General features: G+C 42.7%; 1 protein-coding gene across 2 annotated transcripts in view; it reads left to right on the plus strand.

Moving 5' to 3' along the window:
• Positions 1-7,891: 7,891 nt before the first annotated feature.
• lzts2a (leucine zipper, putative tumor suppressor 2a) overlaps positions 7,892-20,339 on the plus strand; it is a 43,517-nt gene continuing 31,069 nt past the window's right edge. The window contains exon 1 of one of the 2 annotated variants that reach the window (XM_068327524.1): positions 7,892-8,224. The gene's annotated coding sequence lies outside the window, so the exon portion shown is untranslated. The remainder of the gene's footprint in view (positions 8,225-20,339) is intronic. The other variant, XM_068327521.1, reaches the window with a different exon arrangement.

Raw genomic sequence — 20,339 nt, forward strand, 5'->3', positions numbered from 1 at the left:
AGAAAACTTATGATGGAACAAAATTGTCACATCTCGGGTCTAATGGTTTATGTTTGTTTTCTTTCTGTTAACATATCATAGGCCTGTACCATAAAGCTTGATGAACCTAGCCAGGCTTCCTCTTACTTATCTGGCTTCACTTACCGAGACATCCGCCCTCCGGATTTTTGGTACCATAAAGCCGGCTATCAACTCACTAATTCAATTCAGGCATGTCCACTCTAGATCTGTGCGCGCTATTGCACAACGGAGGAGCAAACAATAATAATTAATAAATATGAGCAATACAAATCAATAATCAAGGCAAAAAGCAACACAGTTGCAGCTGCCAAACGGCGCAAGGATCGCTGGCACAAAATCCCCGACTGTGTCAATGCGGAAGTTAGTGCCATTATAATATTACTTCCCCACTATGACTGCACTTGTATATCTGACTACAGTAACATTTGTGTGTTCCATAAATGTATGTGTGTACGACATTTTTCGTTATGGCATGTGATTGCAGCCCCCGCGACTTTATGAATAGCTCTACATACTGTGTTCTTCCCGAGGTTTTTGGCATCGCCAACAGAATACATAAAAGTACCTATGAATTAATGAATCTATCCATGATTTACTTAAACAAATTATTGATTAATGGCATTTTATCTGTGGATTGCTTGTAACCCATCCAACAAGTTTGGATGTTGGACTGATTACCCGGTACCTGACCTCTACCTGAATAATTAAACCTGTTCTAAAACTTGCCTGCTACTCTGTTGTGCTTTTGGGTTCCCATTGCAAGTCGTGTTCGACCCCGTGACAAAAAGACAATTAAATGTGAGCAAATCCTTAACTTCGAGAAGAGTTTGGTTTTAAAACTTAATAAAACATTTATAACCTTTAACTTAAACATAAAAACTTGTTTTTTAATTTAATTTTTAATGTTACTTGCCACTGAGCCTTTGTGTCAGCACATGAAGACAGACAGGAAAACAAAACTATGTTCTTACAACTGTAAACTTGTCTTTATTTGAGCACCAAAAAAATTCAGACTTCCAAGTTTAAAACAGTTCATACTGTCATTCCTAAATGAGACCAGCAATGATGTTTGGTTTAGAGACAGTGTCACTGAGGAAAAGACAGGAGACAGAGCTGGAGGTAGCAGAGATGAAGATACTGAGGTTCTCTTTGGGAGTGACCAGAAGGATAGGATCAGGAATGAGTACATCAGAGGGACGGCACATGTTAGAGGTTTTGGAAATAAAGTCAGAGAGGCCAGACTGAGATGGTTTGGACATGTCCAGAGGAGAGATAGTGAATATATTGGTAGAAGGATGCTGAGTTTTGAACTGCCAGGCAGGAGGCCTAGAGGAAGACCAAAGAGGAGGTTTATGGATGTAGTGAAAGAGGACATGAAGGTAGTTGGTGTGAGAGAAGAGGATATAAAAGACAGGGTTAGATGGAGACAATTGATTCGCAGTGGCGACCCCTGAAGGGAAAAGCCGAAAGGAAAAGAAGACTGTCATTCCTAAATCACACACTGGTGTAAAGTTATATCTTATGCGTTTTGATGTTATCTTTCCTGAACTCAGGGGTTTCAGCTGGTTCAGAGTTCATCTGCAGTGCCAGAGAAACAAGGCATGGTTGAGCATATGAAACAATAATTAGGATGTATGAAAGTGCATACGGACAGAATAAAAGGAAGATCAAAGCGAGGCTGGCAAATGAATAAATTATCCATGTGGTTATTTTCGTTGCGTGCACAGTCGTGCTGCTAATGATCATGTGCAGAAAAGAGGGATCAAATAATCATCTTTGGTGAGCGGTTTATGAGCTCCCACCGCCTCAGCCCAGGCTTCAGCAGCTTCCACTGTATTCCACAGAAACTGAGCCGTCATGTTGTTTTACAACTCCAACACTGATAGCAAAGAGATGAGAGGCGTCAAGCTGACGACAAAACCAAAACAGAGAGGAAGCTGTTTCTGTCCCAGTTCTTCTGTTTCCCAGCCACACTGACTCTGATCACAGACAAAGGATTCACTACTAGATGAGTTCAGACCAGAACTGGAATCCGAACTGGTTCATGCTACACTTCACACTCCTGATTTGACCATTATGAAAATATGTAAATGACATTCCACAGAGTGCTGGTTTTACAGCTCTGGGATGGCAGGACTCTAATTGACAACATGAAGGACGTGTCAGAACACTGGATGCATTTTTAAAGAGCTCAAACAAAGATGATCACAAAATCCCACTTGTTTGTTTTGTCCGTCAGATTGTCCTGGATTCACTTTGAGCATCAGTGTTTATTGAAGAGATAAATTTCATCCATTTGGCAAATGAGCCGTAAAAAAAATCCACGAGTCATTAAACGTCAAGGTTGAACGAATAAAGGACACTTCAGACAGAAGACTGGATGGAGTGAAGCACCAGAGGAACCGCCTGGCGGACGTGATATTTCTGAATCACGTGGAGGTCGGGGGTCAGGTCTGGTGTCTGTGGGGGGAGGGAGAGCCTGGAGGGACGGAGCATGTGTGTGTCATAGGATCCAGACTTTTTCTCTTAAAATACACACACACACCCACACACACACACACACACACACACACCACAGCAGATCGGGAACAAAGGTCTGCAGTGTATTATTTCTGCTCAGGTATGAGGGATCTTCCATTAATTTACTTCTTGTTTTATGAAGCTGTGACACCAGGCAGGAATGTGCAGGTTAGTTGAATTGGTCACATCAAATTGCCAATAACTGTGTGTGTGTGTGTGTGTGTGTGTGTGTGTGTGTGTGTGTGTGTGTGTGTGTGTGTGTGTGGTGTGTGTGTGTGTGTGTGTGTGTGTGTGTGTGTGTGTGTATGTGTGTGTGTGTGTGTGTGTGTGTGTGTGTGTTTTTCATAAGTGGTAGCTGTCTTTCAGGTGGTCCTACAATGAGCTGGCGTATCATCTGAAGTGTACCCTGCCTTTCACCCGAAGCCAGTCGAGCAGACCGGTGACGCTGGAAGGCCAATGATAAGTGGCTGTAGAGGATAAGATCAGCATCATCTGATCCACAAGAAAATGGATGAGATGAGTCAGCTGAGTTGTTCCTCAGAGTACAACGCCCCTCTGGGAACCCTCTGTTTGTTCTCACAGCACATACTGTACATGCACTTCTGCCAGCAGCAAAATACAGTGGAATATAGAGTAGGGGGTTATGTTTCACACCAACATCCTGTCTTAGGTCATGTGTATACAAATCTTTGCAGGCCATACTTCTAATAAATGTACATTTTAATGTTTAAGCAACACGTATATACCAAGTATGATGTCACCAAGTCCAACTCTTTTCTCAGCTAACACAAAACAAGGTTTAAATGTAATGTGACTACAGATAAACTGAGAACCTGAATTCATCATGTGTCTCTTTGCACCAGGAGTGAAGTTGACACCATAACTAGATCTAAAGGCTGAAGCTAAATGCCATTAGCGGGATGCTAGCAATGCTTGGGCTCAGCAAACTATTTATTTTTGAGGTATTGTGGCAAAAATGTAAGAAAAGTGCGTTTTTATTTGCATTGTACAAGCAGCATTCTCTTCTCAGTGTCTGGGAAATGCTGAATGCAGGGATTGTTCATAAACACACACACACACACACACACACACACACACACACACACACACACACCCACACACACACACACACACACACACACACACACACACACACACACACACACACACACACACACACACACATACAAACTAGCAGGTATATACATACCTACAAAAATGAAGCCTAGAAAATGTACTTCAATCTTCTGCATCCAAATGCAGAAGACTCCGATGGAACCCCCTGGGGAAGAGGAACGAGGAGAGGCTCCAGTACATTAGAACATTTCAGTTCAGCTGGAAATCATATTAGTGTTGTGGACTGCCAAAACCCAGAATGAACCATGGAGATGATTTCAAGAAGAAAAGAGTTTTGAGAAGGAAGGAGAGAAGAGCTGTGAACTGCGAGGGTGGAGTCAGAATATAAATCCAATATGAGTGAAACAACTGGATATGAAGATTATTGGATGAAGTGGGATTAGGGAGAAGATGAGGAGTGGAGGAGGTCGACAATCAAGAGGTACAGATGAGCAGGAGGGGAAATCGGGAGCACAGAGAGCAGTGTCATTCTTTGCATTGGTGCAGATAATAAATTGGTATTGTACGTACTAGCGGAGGAGGGGAGGTCAGGAGGAGTTCAGCAGTGACGGGGGTTCTCAGCACTTTTCTCCTCTGGCAGGAAGACCTGCTGTACCTCACTGGCATGAAGTGGTGCTGTGGGGCCAGATAATGGTTTAAAGCTGCATGGTGATTGATAATTACAACAACATTAGCCTTTAGCTTCAAGCTGCAGCTGTTCCTGGCTTTATATAATAATGTTATTTAAGAGTGCAGATAACTGATATCTTATTTTATTGTCTCTTTCATATTAAGTCACAAAATATTTAATGGAGGAAAAGAAAAATACCTCAAATTTCCTGATAATTTTCTTGAGGGCATTTTTTACTTCTGCAGGTGATTCAACAAAAGAGGAAGACGACAGGATATGAAAGGAATGCAATTCGTTGGTACTGTCGCATAGTTCTTTTTCTTAATATAAGTAGAGGAACGTGAATTATCCCAGCATATTTGAGGTTACAGACATGTCAAATTTGAAGCAAATTTTTTTTCTAGTTTTTCTAGCTTTATTGTACACTCTTTTTCTTTTGTCCACAATTTCAATCTAGACACAAATACTTGAATTATTGACCCCACATGAAACCACCGTGACTCACCAGACTTTCACACCTGCCCTCGAGCAAATTGATTCATGCATTCCTCATACAATAATGTAATTCATCCATTCATTCAGCCATCCTTTCATGGATGGATCAGGCAGGTGGCCATCTATTGTGGTTGGAAGAGAAGATCCTATATTGAGTTTCTAAGGTGAACATGAGGCGGTGGGCGGGCTGGAAGTTCAAAGCGGGATAGAACCCATGAGGAAGTTCCCTTCGAACAGCTGGCGATCCTGGTTCGGATGCCACACAGTCAGAAAAGCAAGTCTGCATCATCAAAGAAATACTGGGGATTCTTTTTTAATGTCTGCTTTATATATTTTTAATAAATCTTTTAATTTCTATTAAAGTATTCCAGTTGGAGCGTTTGCTGTGTGGACTGGGGGAAAACAACAAAGGGGCTCCAGGTAAATGCAGGAACACCATGCAAACTGCACATAAAAACAGTCACCAGGTGGTTTCAATACATGTCTGGACCCTAAAGGAATCCTCACTTCAAACCGCGGGAATCACAATATTTAGAGTGTCAAAATTAATTAGAGATCTGCAAACCAATGACATAATTCCTCTGCCTTCACTATTTAAAGGAATGTTGCTTTACCCTTTTCATGATGTCAAGAAACCTTGAAAATGAAATGATGAATTATAAGACAATGCTTTGCTTAACTGCCCCAAATTTATGCATAGAGTAAATATTTTTGAAGTATTTGTATGTACTGGTCACTGTTCAGGAGGTAAATTTAAATTCTTATATCCATCTTATTCAAATTCCGCCATGTTTTCATCATTGTCCTAATCTTCCTTCTCCCTCTCCCAATTTTAATTGATTTTAACTCCTTTAAACCCTTGATTTTATCAATGGCATTTTAAGGTGACCCCACTCCCGGACCCCATGCGCTACTGCACTTTGTGGTTCCTTTGAAGGAACCACGTTTTTTACTTTACCTAGCCCTAGCCCTAGCCCTAACCGTAACCCTAACCCTACCCTACCCTAACCCTAAACCATAACCCATAACCCTAACCCCTAATCCTAACCCTAACCCATAACCCTAACCCCTAATCCTAACCCTAACCTTAGCCCTAACCCCTAACTCTGACCCTAACCCCTAACTCTAACCCCTAACCCTCATAACCCCTATACCTAACCCCCTAAACCTAACCCCCTAACCCTGACCCTAACCCTAGCCCCCTAACCCTAACCCCCTAACCCTAATCCCTAACCTCTAACCCTAACCTCTAACCCTAAAACTAATCCCTAAGCCTAACCCTAACGCTTATCCTAACCCCTAACCCTAATTCTAACCCTAACCCCTAAACCTAACCCCTACTCGTAACCCTAACCCTACCCCAACCATAACCTTTAACCCCTGAATTTTCTTTGGGATTATTAAAGTATCTATCTATCTATCTATCTATCTATCTATCTATCTATCTATCTATCTATCTATCTATCTATCTATCTATCTATCTATCTATCTATCTATCTATCTATCTATCTATCTATCTATCTATCTATCTATCTATCTATATTTCTATCTAACCCTAACCCTAACCCCTAAGCCTAACCCTAACCTCTAAGCCTAACCCCTTACCCTATCCTAACCCCTAATCCTAACCCTACTCTAACCCCTAACCCTAACAATAACCCCTAACCCTAACAATAACCCCTAACCCTAAACCCCTAACCCCTTACCTTAACCCTAACCCTAACCCTGCCCCGATTGTCACACTCGAGAGGCTTTTAAAGCTGAGGCTCCGGCTGCATCCTAACGATTGGTCTCGTCCAACATCCGTCAACCAATCAGCAGCCCGGAACTCTGCAGGAACGAGAAGTCGAGATCCACGCCCCTTTCAGTTGGAGCCACTCATGAGCTGGGGGTGACACACTGCACTTAACATACTTCAACCATGTACAGAGGGCCGTAACACTAACCCTAAGCCTAACCCTAACCCCTAACCTTAACCCTAACCCCCTAACCCTAACTCTTGAAATAGCAGGCACATTGTGATAGTTTTCTTACAGGTAGCCTATAGTCTACATTGCTGGCTCTAATTTTCAACCTGACCCATGTTGTCATCAGTCTTGATGTTCATGAACATCCCCATGAACATAAATATATTGTGGGTTTGATTCCTGCTCTGGAGTTCACAGAGATGTTAATAAAAGAAGGACGAAAGGCTGCAGATGAGGCACCAACAGGAAAGGCGAAAAGACCACATGTAGTCAGACATCAGAGCGAAATGATCACTCTGTCTGATATTTACGGAGTTATTTTGACGTGAAATCTTAATCTATGGGGTGTTAATGTGACATTTACAGACTATTAGCATTAGGCTAAATCCTCTTGCCATGCTGGCATGATCGGCCCTTATCCATAGGCTTATCACGCCAACATGGCAAGTTGAACATTCAACTGGTCAAAATTTAGGTTCATAGGGTTAAGCTTCAAAGATTTTGGCCTGTTGATTGCTTACATTCCCATGATTAAAAAAAACATTCCCACCTGTTTTTTTTTTTTTTACAAATCACACAAACACACACACACACACACACACACACACACACACACACACACACACACACACACACACACACACACACACAAAATGATCATATAAGCCTCTAACTGGAAGAACTGGGTGAAATAACTTTAAACCAACTTTTACTTTTAAATCAAGCGGCCCCAAAAATATTAATAGAAAGACAAGCATAACCTCAGCAGACCCGGACTGCTGCTGAACGGACCCCCTGATGTCAGGGGCCCAGAGGAACCACGTGGTACGTTACTCAGCATCGATTTTAAACAGATGGCTGCACTGAAAAAAAACCATCTCTGCGTCCCAAACTACTCTGTTGTCGTTCTCCTGTGTTATAGAGCAGCAAGTCTAATAAAACACTTTATTCATGGCCTGTTCACCTCTGTTAAATATTTAATTAACAACCTGTTAAATAGTACGGCATCGATTAAACTGTAAAAAAAAAAAAAAACCCACTACAAACAGCTGTAATCTATTGATCTGAGTTTTATTACTATTACAAATGGAATGCGTTTGAGTAAATGTGGAAAAATACAGAAGGTAGAGTCAAATTAATGACCAAAACACGTTTTCTCGTCATCGGTTGTCGCAGCCCCCCCTTGTGGACCTCCGTGCCCTCGCTTGTCTGTGCTCAATCCGGAGCGGAGTCAGCCTGAGCCCGCCCCACCGAGCACCACACCGGGCTCTGCCGGTGTCCGGACCGAACGCACACAGCCTCGACCAGCAGCGGCGGAGCTGCAGCGGCTCTGCCGTCGCGGACGCTCCGGGGGAAGGAGCGAACGGGAACCAGGGAGAAGAAGAGGGGAGCAGATGTCTTTGGGGTGGTTGTTGTTTTCCAGAAAGTTGCATGACGGATACTTAAGAGCTGCAGGAAGAACGTCTTGTCTGAGGTGGGTAAAGAACGCAGCGAGGTTCTGCTGAAAGTCACATTGGTGTTCTTCATCAACTGGTGGCTCCAGTAGTTAGCGGCTCAGTCTCAAAGTGTTCACACACAAATGTCATGACGTGGTCCGTCACCCCCTACAAGCTGCGTTTGAGTGTGTGCATGATTAATCAATAGGATTAATTAGTTCCTGATACTTTGATTTGCCTAAGTGATTTGGTCTTTGGAGCGTCAGCTGAAATGTCTCCAGTTCAATGCTGTGATTTAGTTTTCCTCCACTGACTTCAGCTGTGTGTGTGTGTGTGTGTGTGTGTGTGTGTGTGTGTGTGTGTGTGTGTGTGTGTGTGTGTGTGTGTGTGTGTGTGTGTGTGTGTGTGTGTGTGTGTGTGTGTGTGTCCAGCTGTTTCAGAGAATGGAGTTGGTCAAATTCTTGTTTTGGTCTCTCTTCCCCTTGATATTTGTGGCTGAGGTGATTCAGGAAATTGGATGAGAAGCAAGGGAGAGGGGGTAAGATAAGATCAGAACAGATTTACCTTTATTGGTCCCACGTTGGGGACAGACCTTTTCATGTTTTATCTGCCCAGTACATTCTAAGATTAGTTATTGGTTGGACTGGAGACACCCAGGGCCTTATGGACCATAAATAAACGCCTGATATAAACTCCTGAGGAGGAGCAGCGTGTCAGACATGCTCCCCGTCTCCTCATCTGTGCTGAATGCTCTCCCACCCATCCCACTTGGAGACCCTTCATCATCCTGCCCTGTCACCACAGGAGCACAGGCAGGTGGGGGTGGACAACACATGAGAACAACAGATGGGGTTGGGGGGTCTGATAACCAAGCTGTCTGCTGATCAGGATTGAAGCAGCTAAGGTGGTGGATGGGGAGTGTGTATGTGTGTGTGTGTGTGTGTGTGTGGGGGGGGGGGGTTCTTAGAGAATCTTTTTTAACACATGGATCCTTCACAGGACAAGCAGCCCCCGAGGGGAGAAAATGGGGGGGTGGGGGGTGCACAGTGTCACGCTGAATGTGCTCTGATGGCGTATGAACCGCTCTTTCTCTCCAGTCTTTTCTCAGCTCCTGCTCTGCTTTCTATTCCCCATTTGTATTTATTCTCTATTAAACCATCCTTCTGTCGTCTTCATTCATCTTCTCATTGACTTGACAAATACTATGTCTGAGTGGAAACTAGAACACAGCCAGAGGCACAGTCACAGCTGATGCACATCTGCCAGCCCTCCCGAGGACGCTGAGACATTCAAAATGTGTTCAAAATACAGTTTATGCATCTTAATTTGCTTATAAAGTAATCTCAGCTGAAGATAGCACATAGCTGTGCACACATGGATGTGCACACATGGATGTGCATACACAGGTGCATGTGTGCACTGTTACATAACAATTTAAAGAAAATCCTGTGTGGAAGTGAAACGGCTGCAGAGAGAGACGTCTGATCCAAACCTGTGACGCTAAATTTGCAAAAGGCTTCTCCAGCTGCCATCTGGGATGGGAATCATGACGGGATTCCAATTCATTTTGCTGCATGATGATGATGGTGATGATGGTGATTGCTGGTGGATGTGATTAAAAGCATGCACGGCATATTTGAATCATCCGTCGTTATGCAACGTAGTCTAAGCCGTGTGTCGGCGCCACGTAGGAGCCTCAGATTCACATGAAGACATGGTTCTCTCAGAGGAACTCAACAGAACCTGCAGGTTTATTCAGTTTAATCTGGTTTTGATTCCGGTTCTTCTCAGCTGGAATGTTTTTAACAGCGGGTGTGTCATTGAGATTTCCATTACAGCTTCTCAGTGTCAGCCCATTAAAACAGGACAAGAGCAAGAGCACAGCAGGGGAGAGACAAGCTGTCAGTCATTTTCAACACACGCACACACACACACACACACACACACACACACACACACACACACACACACACACATCTCTGTATGGGCAACTGTAATTAGCAGCTCCCTGGGTTGGCTCTGACCTTACTATTCCTGCTCTTAAAGGTCCAAAAGTTTTGGACTTGAAAGATTAGCAGCACCATCGCTAATAGCTTTGCTTGCATCAATTTTCATTTTCAAAGTCATTGAGCAAGATATTATACAGCAAATTAAATTTTCCTCCGCTGTACCTCAGCAAGAATCTAATACACGGCGTTTTACATTAAATTATATTTCATCAGTATCTGGATTTGATCTTTCAGCTGGAGGCTTCAGTGTCGCTGTGAATCTTTGCATTGCGACTTATTCCCAAACATTGTGTTGCATTGTGATATACAGTATATTGCCTCGCAGTATTCTGTAAAATAAATATGTTGCTATTGCATGCACAGAAAATGGACATCTTCCTGCAGTCCTAGAACGTGCAGCACAGGTGAAAGTGTCTGTGTGTGTGTGCGTGTGCGTGTGCGTGTGCATGCGCGTGCGTGTGTGTGTGTGTGTCTTGATGGACTGACCATTTATCCATGACGTACCTGGTGTTCAGCTGGGATTGATCCCCGCTCCCCTGCCACCTACACCGGATAAACAGAAAATGGATGGAAGAATTTCACTTCTGTTTTGGAACTTCTGCGAACGGCCACAATTTATCTCAAGATAAAGTACCTAAAGATCATTTGTGAAATTCTTGACTTCCGTGGCAAAGACAGAACATTCTGAGACTGAACAGATTTTTGTCTGAACCAGTTTTCACCAGTAGCTGTGGCACATGACCTCTGTGACCCGTCACACAGATCAGAGCTCATGAGTTGAATGGATAATACAAGTGTTGATTCACATAAATAGAATACACATGGTAAATTTGTAGATGCAATTAATCGATTAGAGTACTTGTTAGTGTTTTGTAGACGCACATGTGTGTTGTTCATTTGTAACAGTAACAGTAGAGAGTGAAGACGTGGTTCTTCTTTGTTCATTATTAGTTGCCCTGAGAGACTCTAAGTCAGGAAGAAGACAACACAGATCTCTCTTGGTTTGTGGAGGTGGCTTCCATTCACACGCTCATCTCAACTACTGACTGTTTGCACAATAAGTAACTAAAAACGTGAATGGAACTTAGTAACAGACATTGTCCTCTGTGTCTGGGTCATTACACAGACTTCATGCAAACGCATTTATGTCTGGACGAAACTCCCACCTGCTAGAAATGTGTTGGGACTTCTCCAGCAGTTGAATGCATACATAGAGTAAACCTGTAAGCCTGTCAAGTGTAATACTTCCTGTATTACAATTCATTCTTATTCACTGAAATACTTGGAATTTTTGATTCTTGGTACTTGAATTATTTGTAAAAAATGTAAAACTCCATTGCATCAACAGACTTTTTGCATTTCAGAGAATGTATGCTAAAAGCTAATTTGGGTTGACTGGCCTGTTTTTACTCTCAGAATAAATGAAGTGTTTACGCACTGACATTTAACTCAAACATTTACAGATCATTTGCTGACACAAAAATGCTTCATTGGGTGAGCAAGTCTTTGCAGCACAATCAAACTTACAGTATTTTCCACACTATAAGGCGCACTTTAAAGCCTTCAATTTTCTCCAAAACCAACAGTGCGCCTTATAATCCAGTGCGTCTTATACATAAAAAAATGGTATTGATGTTGGCCATTCATTGAATATGTGCCTTATAGTCCAGTGCACCTTATAGTGTGGACAATACTGTAAATGCAGTTTAAGTCTAAGGAAATGTGTGCTGAAGCATTTTTTTTCATTATGTTTAAAATTATGTCAGAATTTGCTTTTATGATGATGAAGCCCTCTTTTAGTTCTTCACTTCACAGACGTTGGCAGGCGGCTTATCCATCAGATTAAAGTAAGTTAGGTCAGGGCATCTGGCAGTAGAGGCTATCTGTTAATATGATGATGTGAAATTTGAGATTGAGGCTGCGTCAGATGTTTTACCTTTGAGTGAGGATGCAACATAACTTTAGACCATCATGACGTATCAGTATCCACAGACATTCTCCTTCGTTTCATTACAGTAAATTTGGTTACTTTGGTGATCCTCTTCTTATTCAAGAATACCAAAAAGGATTTCATACAGAAATCAATTTCCTCACCGATTGCATAATACCGGTACAATAATTATGAATTTGCATCATTAACAAGTCAAGCCAAAATGTAACTTTTTCCAATACTGTTTAGCTTGACTGATAATCAGACACCCGCAGAACCAAATATTTCCCTCATCCTCAGCTCACCTAAGATGTCTAGCACGGTGAAAAGTAGCACTTTTAAAAAGCAGCATGTGTGTGTTTTCATTGTGAGTGTGTGAGGAATGTTTCTTGTTGACTGTATTTCCAGACCCACAATGTCTGGTGGAACGGCATGTGCCCTACCTACTCATCAGCTGTAATTTTTGGCTGCACAGACTTCTAGAACATTTCTAGGAGCGTCTAGGTCCTCTTCTGTCATTGAGCTGTCATCGTGAAGATGTCCTCTATCTCAGCCTGTCATTACCCCTTTGATTTTTACACACTTCAAAACAGCCTTAAAGCAGCCATAAAATGCCCGTTGAGCTTCCCCCACTGCCTGTCTACTGTCACATACACACACACACACACACACACACACACACACACACACACACACACACACACACACACACACACACACACACACACACACACACACACACACACACACACACACAACATTGGAAATAAAATCAGAAAACATTCTTCCTTTGTGTGAGTAGATTGCATGTCACTTAGATTTATGTCAGAATCTGATACCTGAGATAGCAGGCAGGGATTGGCTCTGAAAGCCCTTACAGTTTGAAAGAAGATGCGGAATCAATGCAGAGTGGAGTAAGTCAGTGTATAATGGACCGTGGTGGGCAGAGCTCTGACACAGATCACATTAGAACCAGCAGCACTGGAGCCAAGTATCCATTAACAACAAACTCTGGTTCCTCATCACTTGTGTATTTCTTCCTTGTCCTACCAAAATACAGTAGAGAAACTTGCTCTAGTGTGTGTGTGCAAAGCATGAGTGTCATCGCTTCACATCCATTCGAACAGAGGCTTCCCTTTCCTCCCTTTCCTCCTTTCTTTCCTGCTCAGAGAAGCTAAAGTGGCCTCATATGTCACAAAGCCTCACTTCACTGCTGTCAGGCGGCTGATGTACAACAACAGAAACGGCCAGTGCTGAAACAGCAGACCACACACACACACACACACACGGGCATAAAACAAGATTGATGGATGGCACGTGTATCAGGTCCAGCATAAGTGTTCATTTCCCGGGAGCAGATGAGCGTTCAGGAGGCCGAAGCCGTGATTGGCTGGTGTTGACCTGCATCTGTAACAATTAGTTATATTTATTGGTGCTTCTCGCCTTTGTGAGAAAAAAAACCCAAATAAACAAAAATAGTTCCAAATCTTATGTTCTTCATCCTTGTAGCCTGAAATAAGAGAAGAAATATTCTGTCAGAGTTAAGCTATTAATGTGACTAACAACACACCACGTCCTGAAAAAGTGACAACAGCATTGATTAAGCTGCTGATTGATTTGCTTCTATTTGAAAACTGATTTGTGGTAGAAAGAGAAACAAACTATGAATTATTGATCTGGTCTGAAAGCTCTGGCTCCTGCTGGTTTGGTGCGGCTTTTATTTCCTCTGGATTTCTTTTAAAGGAGCCTCTCAAATGTGATTTTACCGGTACAAACGCTTGTGTCAGCGTGGCGTGTTGCAGTCAGGCTCCTTCAAGTTAATAACATAAGCACAGATCTGTTGACACCCAGTTGTTTGGATGTGTGTCTGATTTATAGATTACAGTTCCTCCACCTTCGCTGCCAGCTCCTTCCCCTGTACCCCCCCCCCAACCCCCTCCCCCGTGCGTCTACATGTTGCTCGGCTCGGAGGATGCGTCTGCCAAATGACCCCTGAATGTGGACCACACCAAGTCCCTCCCCCTTCCTGTGTCAGCTGACTAGCTAAGCTGTAGTTGGCTTGTCTGAGGGGAGACGGTGGGGGTGGGTGGAGGGCTGGGAATTTTTAGCCATGAAAACTTGTTTACAACAAAACTCCATCTACGTATACCTAACTCTCAGTGATGAGACGATGGGATCGATCCCTTCTTTGTTAATAGGTGACAGATGTTTCCCACCTCAGCTCACATACCTCCATCTTTTTCTTTCTCACACTCACACGTTGGGCCCTGATGTTCCGAAAATTCTTCCGAGAACCTCTGGGATGCCTTCCCAGACGTGGTCTTGGTAACATAACTCCCACCACCCACTCGTCCCAGCCAGCACTGATCCCTCGGCAGTCCCATTCTGACATACGTAGATTACCAGGACTCAGCTGGTCTGGAAGATTTCCTCCTGCTTAGGAAACAGTTGGCAGATTTTGAACATATTTGCAGTTTTTGAGGTGTCACTGGTTTCAGTTTAAGCTTTGGTGGGATGTGGGCTGAGACTACTGGAGCTGTGTGTGTTTGTCCGCTTGGCGTTGTGCTGCAGAGAATTGGTTATGGAGGATTGTGTCCGTCTGCTGAGGGAGATTTCCTTGAAATCAGAAACACAGTTTGGATAAAGAAGATGAAGGACGGTGTTCGTTTTTGCAATTTGTCAGCAGAAATGTGAGATTGTATCCTCAGCTTGGCATAGAGGCTACAGTATGTGTGTGTGTATGTGTGTGTGTGTGTGTCCCCAGATGAATTTTAAATGTGCTAAACAATGACTCCAGTGATGCACACACCCTCAAGCCTCCCTCTGCTGTTTGACAATTTAATGTTGCATTGTCTAAATAAGCCTTTGAGATTCATATTACTATTCACAGACTGGATCCGAGTGAGGCTGACAGTGTTTGGGGGCTCAGCCCCCCCCATTCCCCCGACCCCCCCAGCTTGGATTTAGGGCCGATTGAAGTAGGTCAAAGTTTAACGGGGCGTCCTTTCTGAGTAGGAGGTTTGGAGAAGTCTGTGTGTGTGTGTGTGTGTGTGTGTGTGTGTGTGTGTGTGTGTGTGTGTGTGTGTGTGTGTGTGTGTGTGTGTGTGTGTGTGTGTGTGTGTGTGTGTGTGTGTGTGTGTGGCAACACAACTCCAATCTTTACTGAATGCATTACAAGAACTTATTACTCATTTGTAGGGCAGTTAATTAACACACACACACACACACACACACACACACACACACACACACACACACACACACACACACTTTTGATCACTTTACTTATGATGTATCTCACCTGAAAGAAAGACGACTAAACAGAAACTAGAATAGTAAATACAGTAATGAGGGGAATTAACCTAATCTGGTGTCCAGATTATTTGGTGATTTCAGCCTGTTGTTTGATGTTTTTAAACTTAGTATCAATCCATGCTAAACAAGGTTTTGCTTTATGTTCATTTAACGTTTCATCCTTTCACATTAATAATGAATTAATATATTTTCAATTAATAATCTGAAGACAAATAACCTTTACCGAATACCAAACTGTGATTTCACAATGGGCCTCTTACAAATATTACCATTACCATATTGTTGAGTAAACTTAGACGCCACAGTCATGCTAGCAGCTCTGTGATATCCTAATGCAGACATAAAGTGGACCATGGTTAACATGTGATCAGGAATTGCGGGTTAGCGCCAGACAATGTGAGACATGGAATTTAATCCTGAATGTTTCCTTGTTGGAGGGACGGCCTTGTTGACCCTCTTCAGCATAATTTACCAGATTAGGCGTCTGGCTGTGGTGTGAGAGGGATCTGAAGAAGAGGTCAGACTGTCGGGTCAGAGTTGAGTGGTAAAGATGAGGAGGCTCGGGTGGGTGAGCTCAGCTTTTATTTCCAATCCAAATCTTGAATCATAAAGCTGACCTGTTGAAATTATGTCGTTTCTTTAGCTCAGGCTTTAAAACACAAAGGTAAGTTTCCATATTGCAGGTATTTTTTAATTTTTATCTATGTAAGTGGAAATCACAAATCATTGGAAGTTGGTGTTTGAGTTTTGTGGATCACAGCTGCTAATAGACCAAATGACATTCTTAAAGAAAGCTTTTTTCAAAAAACGATCTTCAGCAACTTTCATGCAACAAACTGGTGTTACATAAACGATGAGAAGAGGTGAATAAATCTAAGAACACTTTTTGAAGGAGGCCGCTGGTCAGTTTGTGTTAAATCAGAGAGCTCAAACTGGATGTTGTTGATATAAGTGTTGTTTATTAAGGGTCATTTGCTGTCATCGTCTGTGGACTCAGGATTTACTGATGAACAAGTTAAAAGCGTAGCTCCATCCTATTGTCACAGATTAAGGTGAAGACAGGCAGCGGATGCAGAGATGAACAGATGAAATAAGGCCCGTGTCATCCTGTCTCATTTACCCTGTAGGGTTGGGAAGGGATTAGCCGTTATTACATAACTCCAACCACTGCATCTCCCCAGTCTCCCTCTTCCCCTCTTTGATCATGAGTTTGATGATGGCCATTTGTTGTTCCTGTGTGCTGAAAATCTTTTAACCCTTTTTGTTTCAGAATAATATTAATAGGAGACAGGAGGAGGTGATGGCGTTGGGGATTGTGAGACATGATGAGGAAGGGAGATGATGAAGGTTAGGGCCAAAAGAAGAAGAAGGGGTTGAATGAGATGTTTTATTTATAGTTTATCCCTGCTGTTGGGTGAGATCGCCCGGCTCATTGCAGCACAGCTCAGCATCCATGTCCGTCTCCATTTTCTCTATACACACACATGCAAACATACATATGTGTAAAACATGGGTGACCATGAACGTAGCTGATACACTGACCTTCACCACTGAAGTGGAAGACACTCACATCTGACTGTGTGTGTGTGTTTGTGTCCAAAGTGATTGGAGAGCTAGCTAAGTTCTCTTTTTCAGAAACATTTTCTTTGAGGATGCCAGAGATTTAAAACTCGAGGAGAAATGAAAGCATCCTGAAGCTACCTTACGGAATGACACCATTGTGCTTGTTTTTTGTTCTTGCTCCTGGCAACAAAGTTACGTTTTCATGATGTGAGTCACAATCATAGGAACTTGGAACCTAACGGTGAGCTGAAGGCAGAGAGGACTGACTGTCTACTGTAGAGCATCCAGGATGATTCATGGAGCAGTCTCAGGGCTGCACAGCACATCATTTGTTTCTCCTGGTTCTGCCCCTGCCTCACCCTGCTCCAATAACACTCGCTGTGTCCATGACAGAGGGCACATATAGGAGCGCGTTCATGAACAAATGTAAATGTTAGCATTCACAACATGTGTGCACGGAGGCAGACCTTTGAAACCATCTCAGTTGTTCAAGGTTCTTTACTCTAATTTTTCTGTGTAAATGTGCTTTCTCCTTAACTCTAATGCTCATTTTTTTACTTTGCATTGCTTTATTCTTCTAATCCACCTAAATTCAGGAGTGAATGCTGTCCTTTACTGGATTACTTTCATTGCGCAGCTGTAGTTACTCAATATGATCAGATTAGTTTCAAAGAAACATATGATGGTTGTGAAAATAATACCGTAAATTGACATTATTTTGCCTTTTGGCCTCTTGCTGTTTTGGAATCAGCCCCAAAAACGCCAAAACACAGACAGGCTTTAACACTACATTTAATTGTAATAATAATAAAAATAATAATAATATTTTAATTATAATAATATAATTATAATACTATTATTATAATTATAATAATAATACATTACTGTAGTATCTTGACAAAGTCTGAGCTATGAGTCGTGCTTTGGGACTCTACCGCTAGTTGGCGGATGGATACAATATCAGCTGACACCGCATCTTGTTCTTTCCCACGGGTTGTCCATGGAGAAAAGACGTACAGTAGCTCATGTGTTCTTGTGAATTTTGAGTTTCTTTTCATATCTTATCATTGTTGACCTATCTCATATATAATTAATTATGCACAGGAAGAATATGCAAGTTTTTTTTCATAATTTAAGGGGTTGGGGGCTTTTTACAAGACTGGAAAGGATTAAAACGATGTCAATTATTTTAAACGGGTAAAATTAATTTTAGTTGGGAGTTGTTTGACTCATAGAGTAGAGTAGAACTTTATTGATCCCTTATGGAGGTTCTGTCAGGGAAATAAACAATTATGATGCCAGTGATGGAATTGAACTCATATTTGAAGGTACAACTGTAATAATAATAATAATAATAAACTAATTCTTTACTTTAGTTGTATTTTAAGTAAAGAAGAAGAAGAGGAGGAAAATGTGTCCGGAGGAAGAGAGAGAAGAGGAACGCCAAGAGTATAGGACTGAGAGTAGGGGCGTTGAATGTTGGAACTATGTGTAGGATGACTCTGGTGTGAGGAAGATGAAGAGGACAAAGACAGAGCAGAGGACGAAATGGTGGAAGCTGAAAAAGGAAGTGTTGCATGACTTTTAGGAAGGAGTTAAGACAGGCTCTGGGTGGTCACGAGGTGCCTCTAGATGATTGGACATCTACAAATAATGTGATCAGGGACACAGGTAGGAGAGTACTTGGTGTGTCATCTGGAAGGAAAGTAGATAAGGAGACTTGGTGATGGAATGAGGAGGTACAGGAGTGTATACAGAGGAAGAGGTTAGCTAAGAAGAAGTGGGACACTGAGAGGACTGAGGAGAGTAGACAGGAGTACAGGGAGATGCAGCGTAAGGTGAAAGTAGAGGTAGCAAAGGCCAAACAAGGGGCTTATGGTGACTTGTATGCTAGGTTGGACAGTAAGGAGGGAGAGACTGATTTATACAGGTTGGCAAGACAGAGAGACAGAGATGAGAAGAACGTGCAGCAGGTTAGGGTGATTAAGGATAGGGATGGAAGTCTGTTGACAGGTGCCAGTAGTGTGATGGGAAGATGGAAAGAGCACTTTGAAGAGTTGATAAACGTGGAAAATGAGAGCGAACAAAGACTGGAAGAGGTGACTGTTGTGGACCAGAATGTAGCAAAGATTAGTCAGGATGAGGTGAGGAGGGCATTGAAGAGGATGAAGAGTGGAAAGGCAGTCGGCCTTAATGATATACCTGTAGAGGTTTGGAAGTGTCTAAGAGAGGTGGCAGTAGAGTTTCTGACTGGGTTGTTCAACAGGATCTTAGATAGTGAGAAGATGCCTTAGGAATGGAGGAGAAGTGTGGTGGTGCCCATTTTTAAGAACAAGGGAGATGTGAAACTACAGAGAGATGTGGCAACTAAAGAGGAATAAAGCTGATGAGCCATACAATGAAGTTATGGGAAAGAGTAGTTGAAGCTAGACTAAGGACAGAGGTGAGCTTTTCTGAACAGCAGTATGGTTTCATGCCAAAAAAGAGTACTAGAGATGCAGTATTTGCTTTGAGGATAGAGAAGTACAGAGAAGGCCAGACGGAGCTGCATTGTGTTTTTTGATCTGGAGAAAGCTTATGACAGGGTGCCCAGAGAGGAACTGTGATATTGTATAAGGAAGTCAGGAGTGAAAGAGAAGTATTTTAGAGCGGTGCAGGACATGTATGAGGACTGTAAGACAGTGGTGAGGTGTGCGACAGAGAAGTTCAAGGTGGAGGTGGGACTGCATCAGGGATCAGCTCTGAACCCCTTCTTGTTCGCTATGGTGATGAACAGGCTGACAGACGAGGTTAGACAACAATCTCCATGGACTACGATGTTTGAAGATGACATTGTGATCTGCAGTGAGAGCAGGGAACAGGTGGAGGAGAAGCTATAGAGGTGGACGTTTTCCTGGAAAAGAGAGGAGTGGAGGTTAGCAGTAGTAAGACAGAGTATATCTGTGTGAATGAGAGGGACCCAAGTGAAAGAGTGAGGTTACAGGGAGAAGAGATCAAGAAGGTGGAGGATTTTAAGTACTTAGGGTCAACAGTCCAGAGCAATGGAGAGTGTGGAAAAGAGGTGAAGAAGCATGTGCAGGCAGGATGGAACGGGTGGAGAAAAGTGTCAGGTGTGATGTGTGATAGAAGAGTTTCAGCTAAAATTAAAGGAAAGTTGTACAAAACTGTGGTGAGACCAGCGATGTTGTTTGGTCTAGAGACAGTAACACTGAGGAAAAGATAGGAGACAGAGCTGAAGATAGCAGAGATGAAGATGCTGAGGTTCTCTTTGGGAGTGACCAGGAAGGATAGGATCAGGAATGAGTACATCAGAGGGACAGCACATGTTAGAGGTTT

This window comes from Antennarius striatus, chromosome 11, assembly GCF_040054535.1.
Source record: "Antennarius striatus isolate MH-2024 chromosome 11, ASM4005453v1, whole genome shotgun sequence".
Classification (NCBI taxonomy): domain Eukaryota; kingdom Metazoa; phylum Chordata; class Actinopteri; order Lophiiformes; family Antennariidae; genus Antennarius; species Antennarius striatus.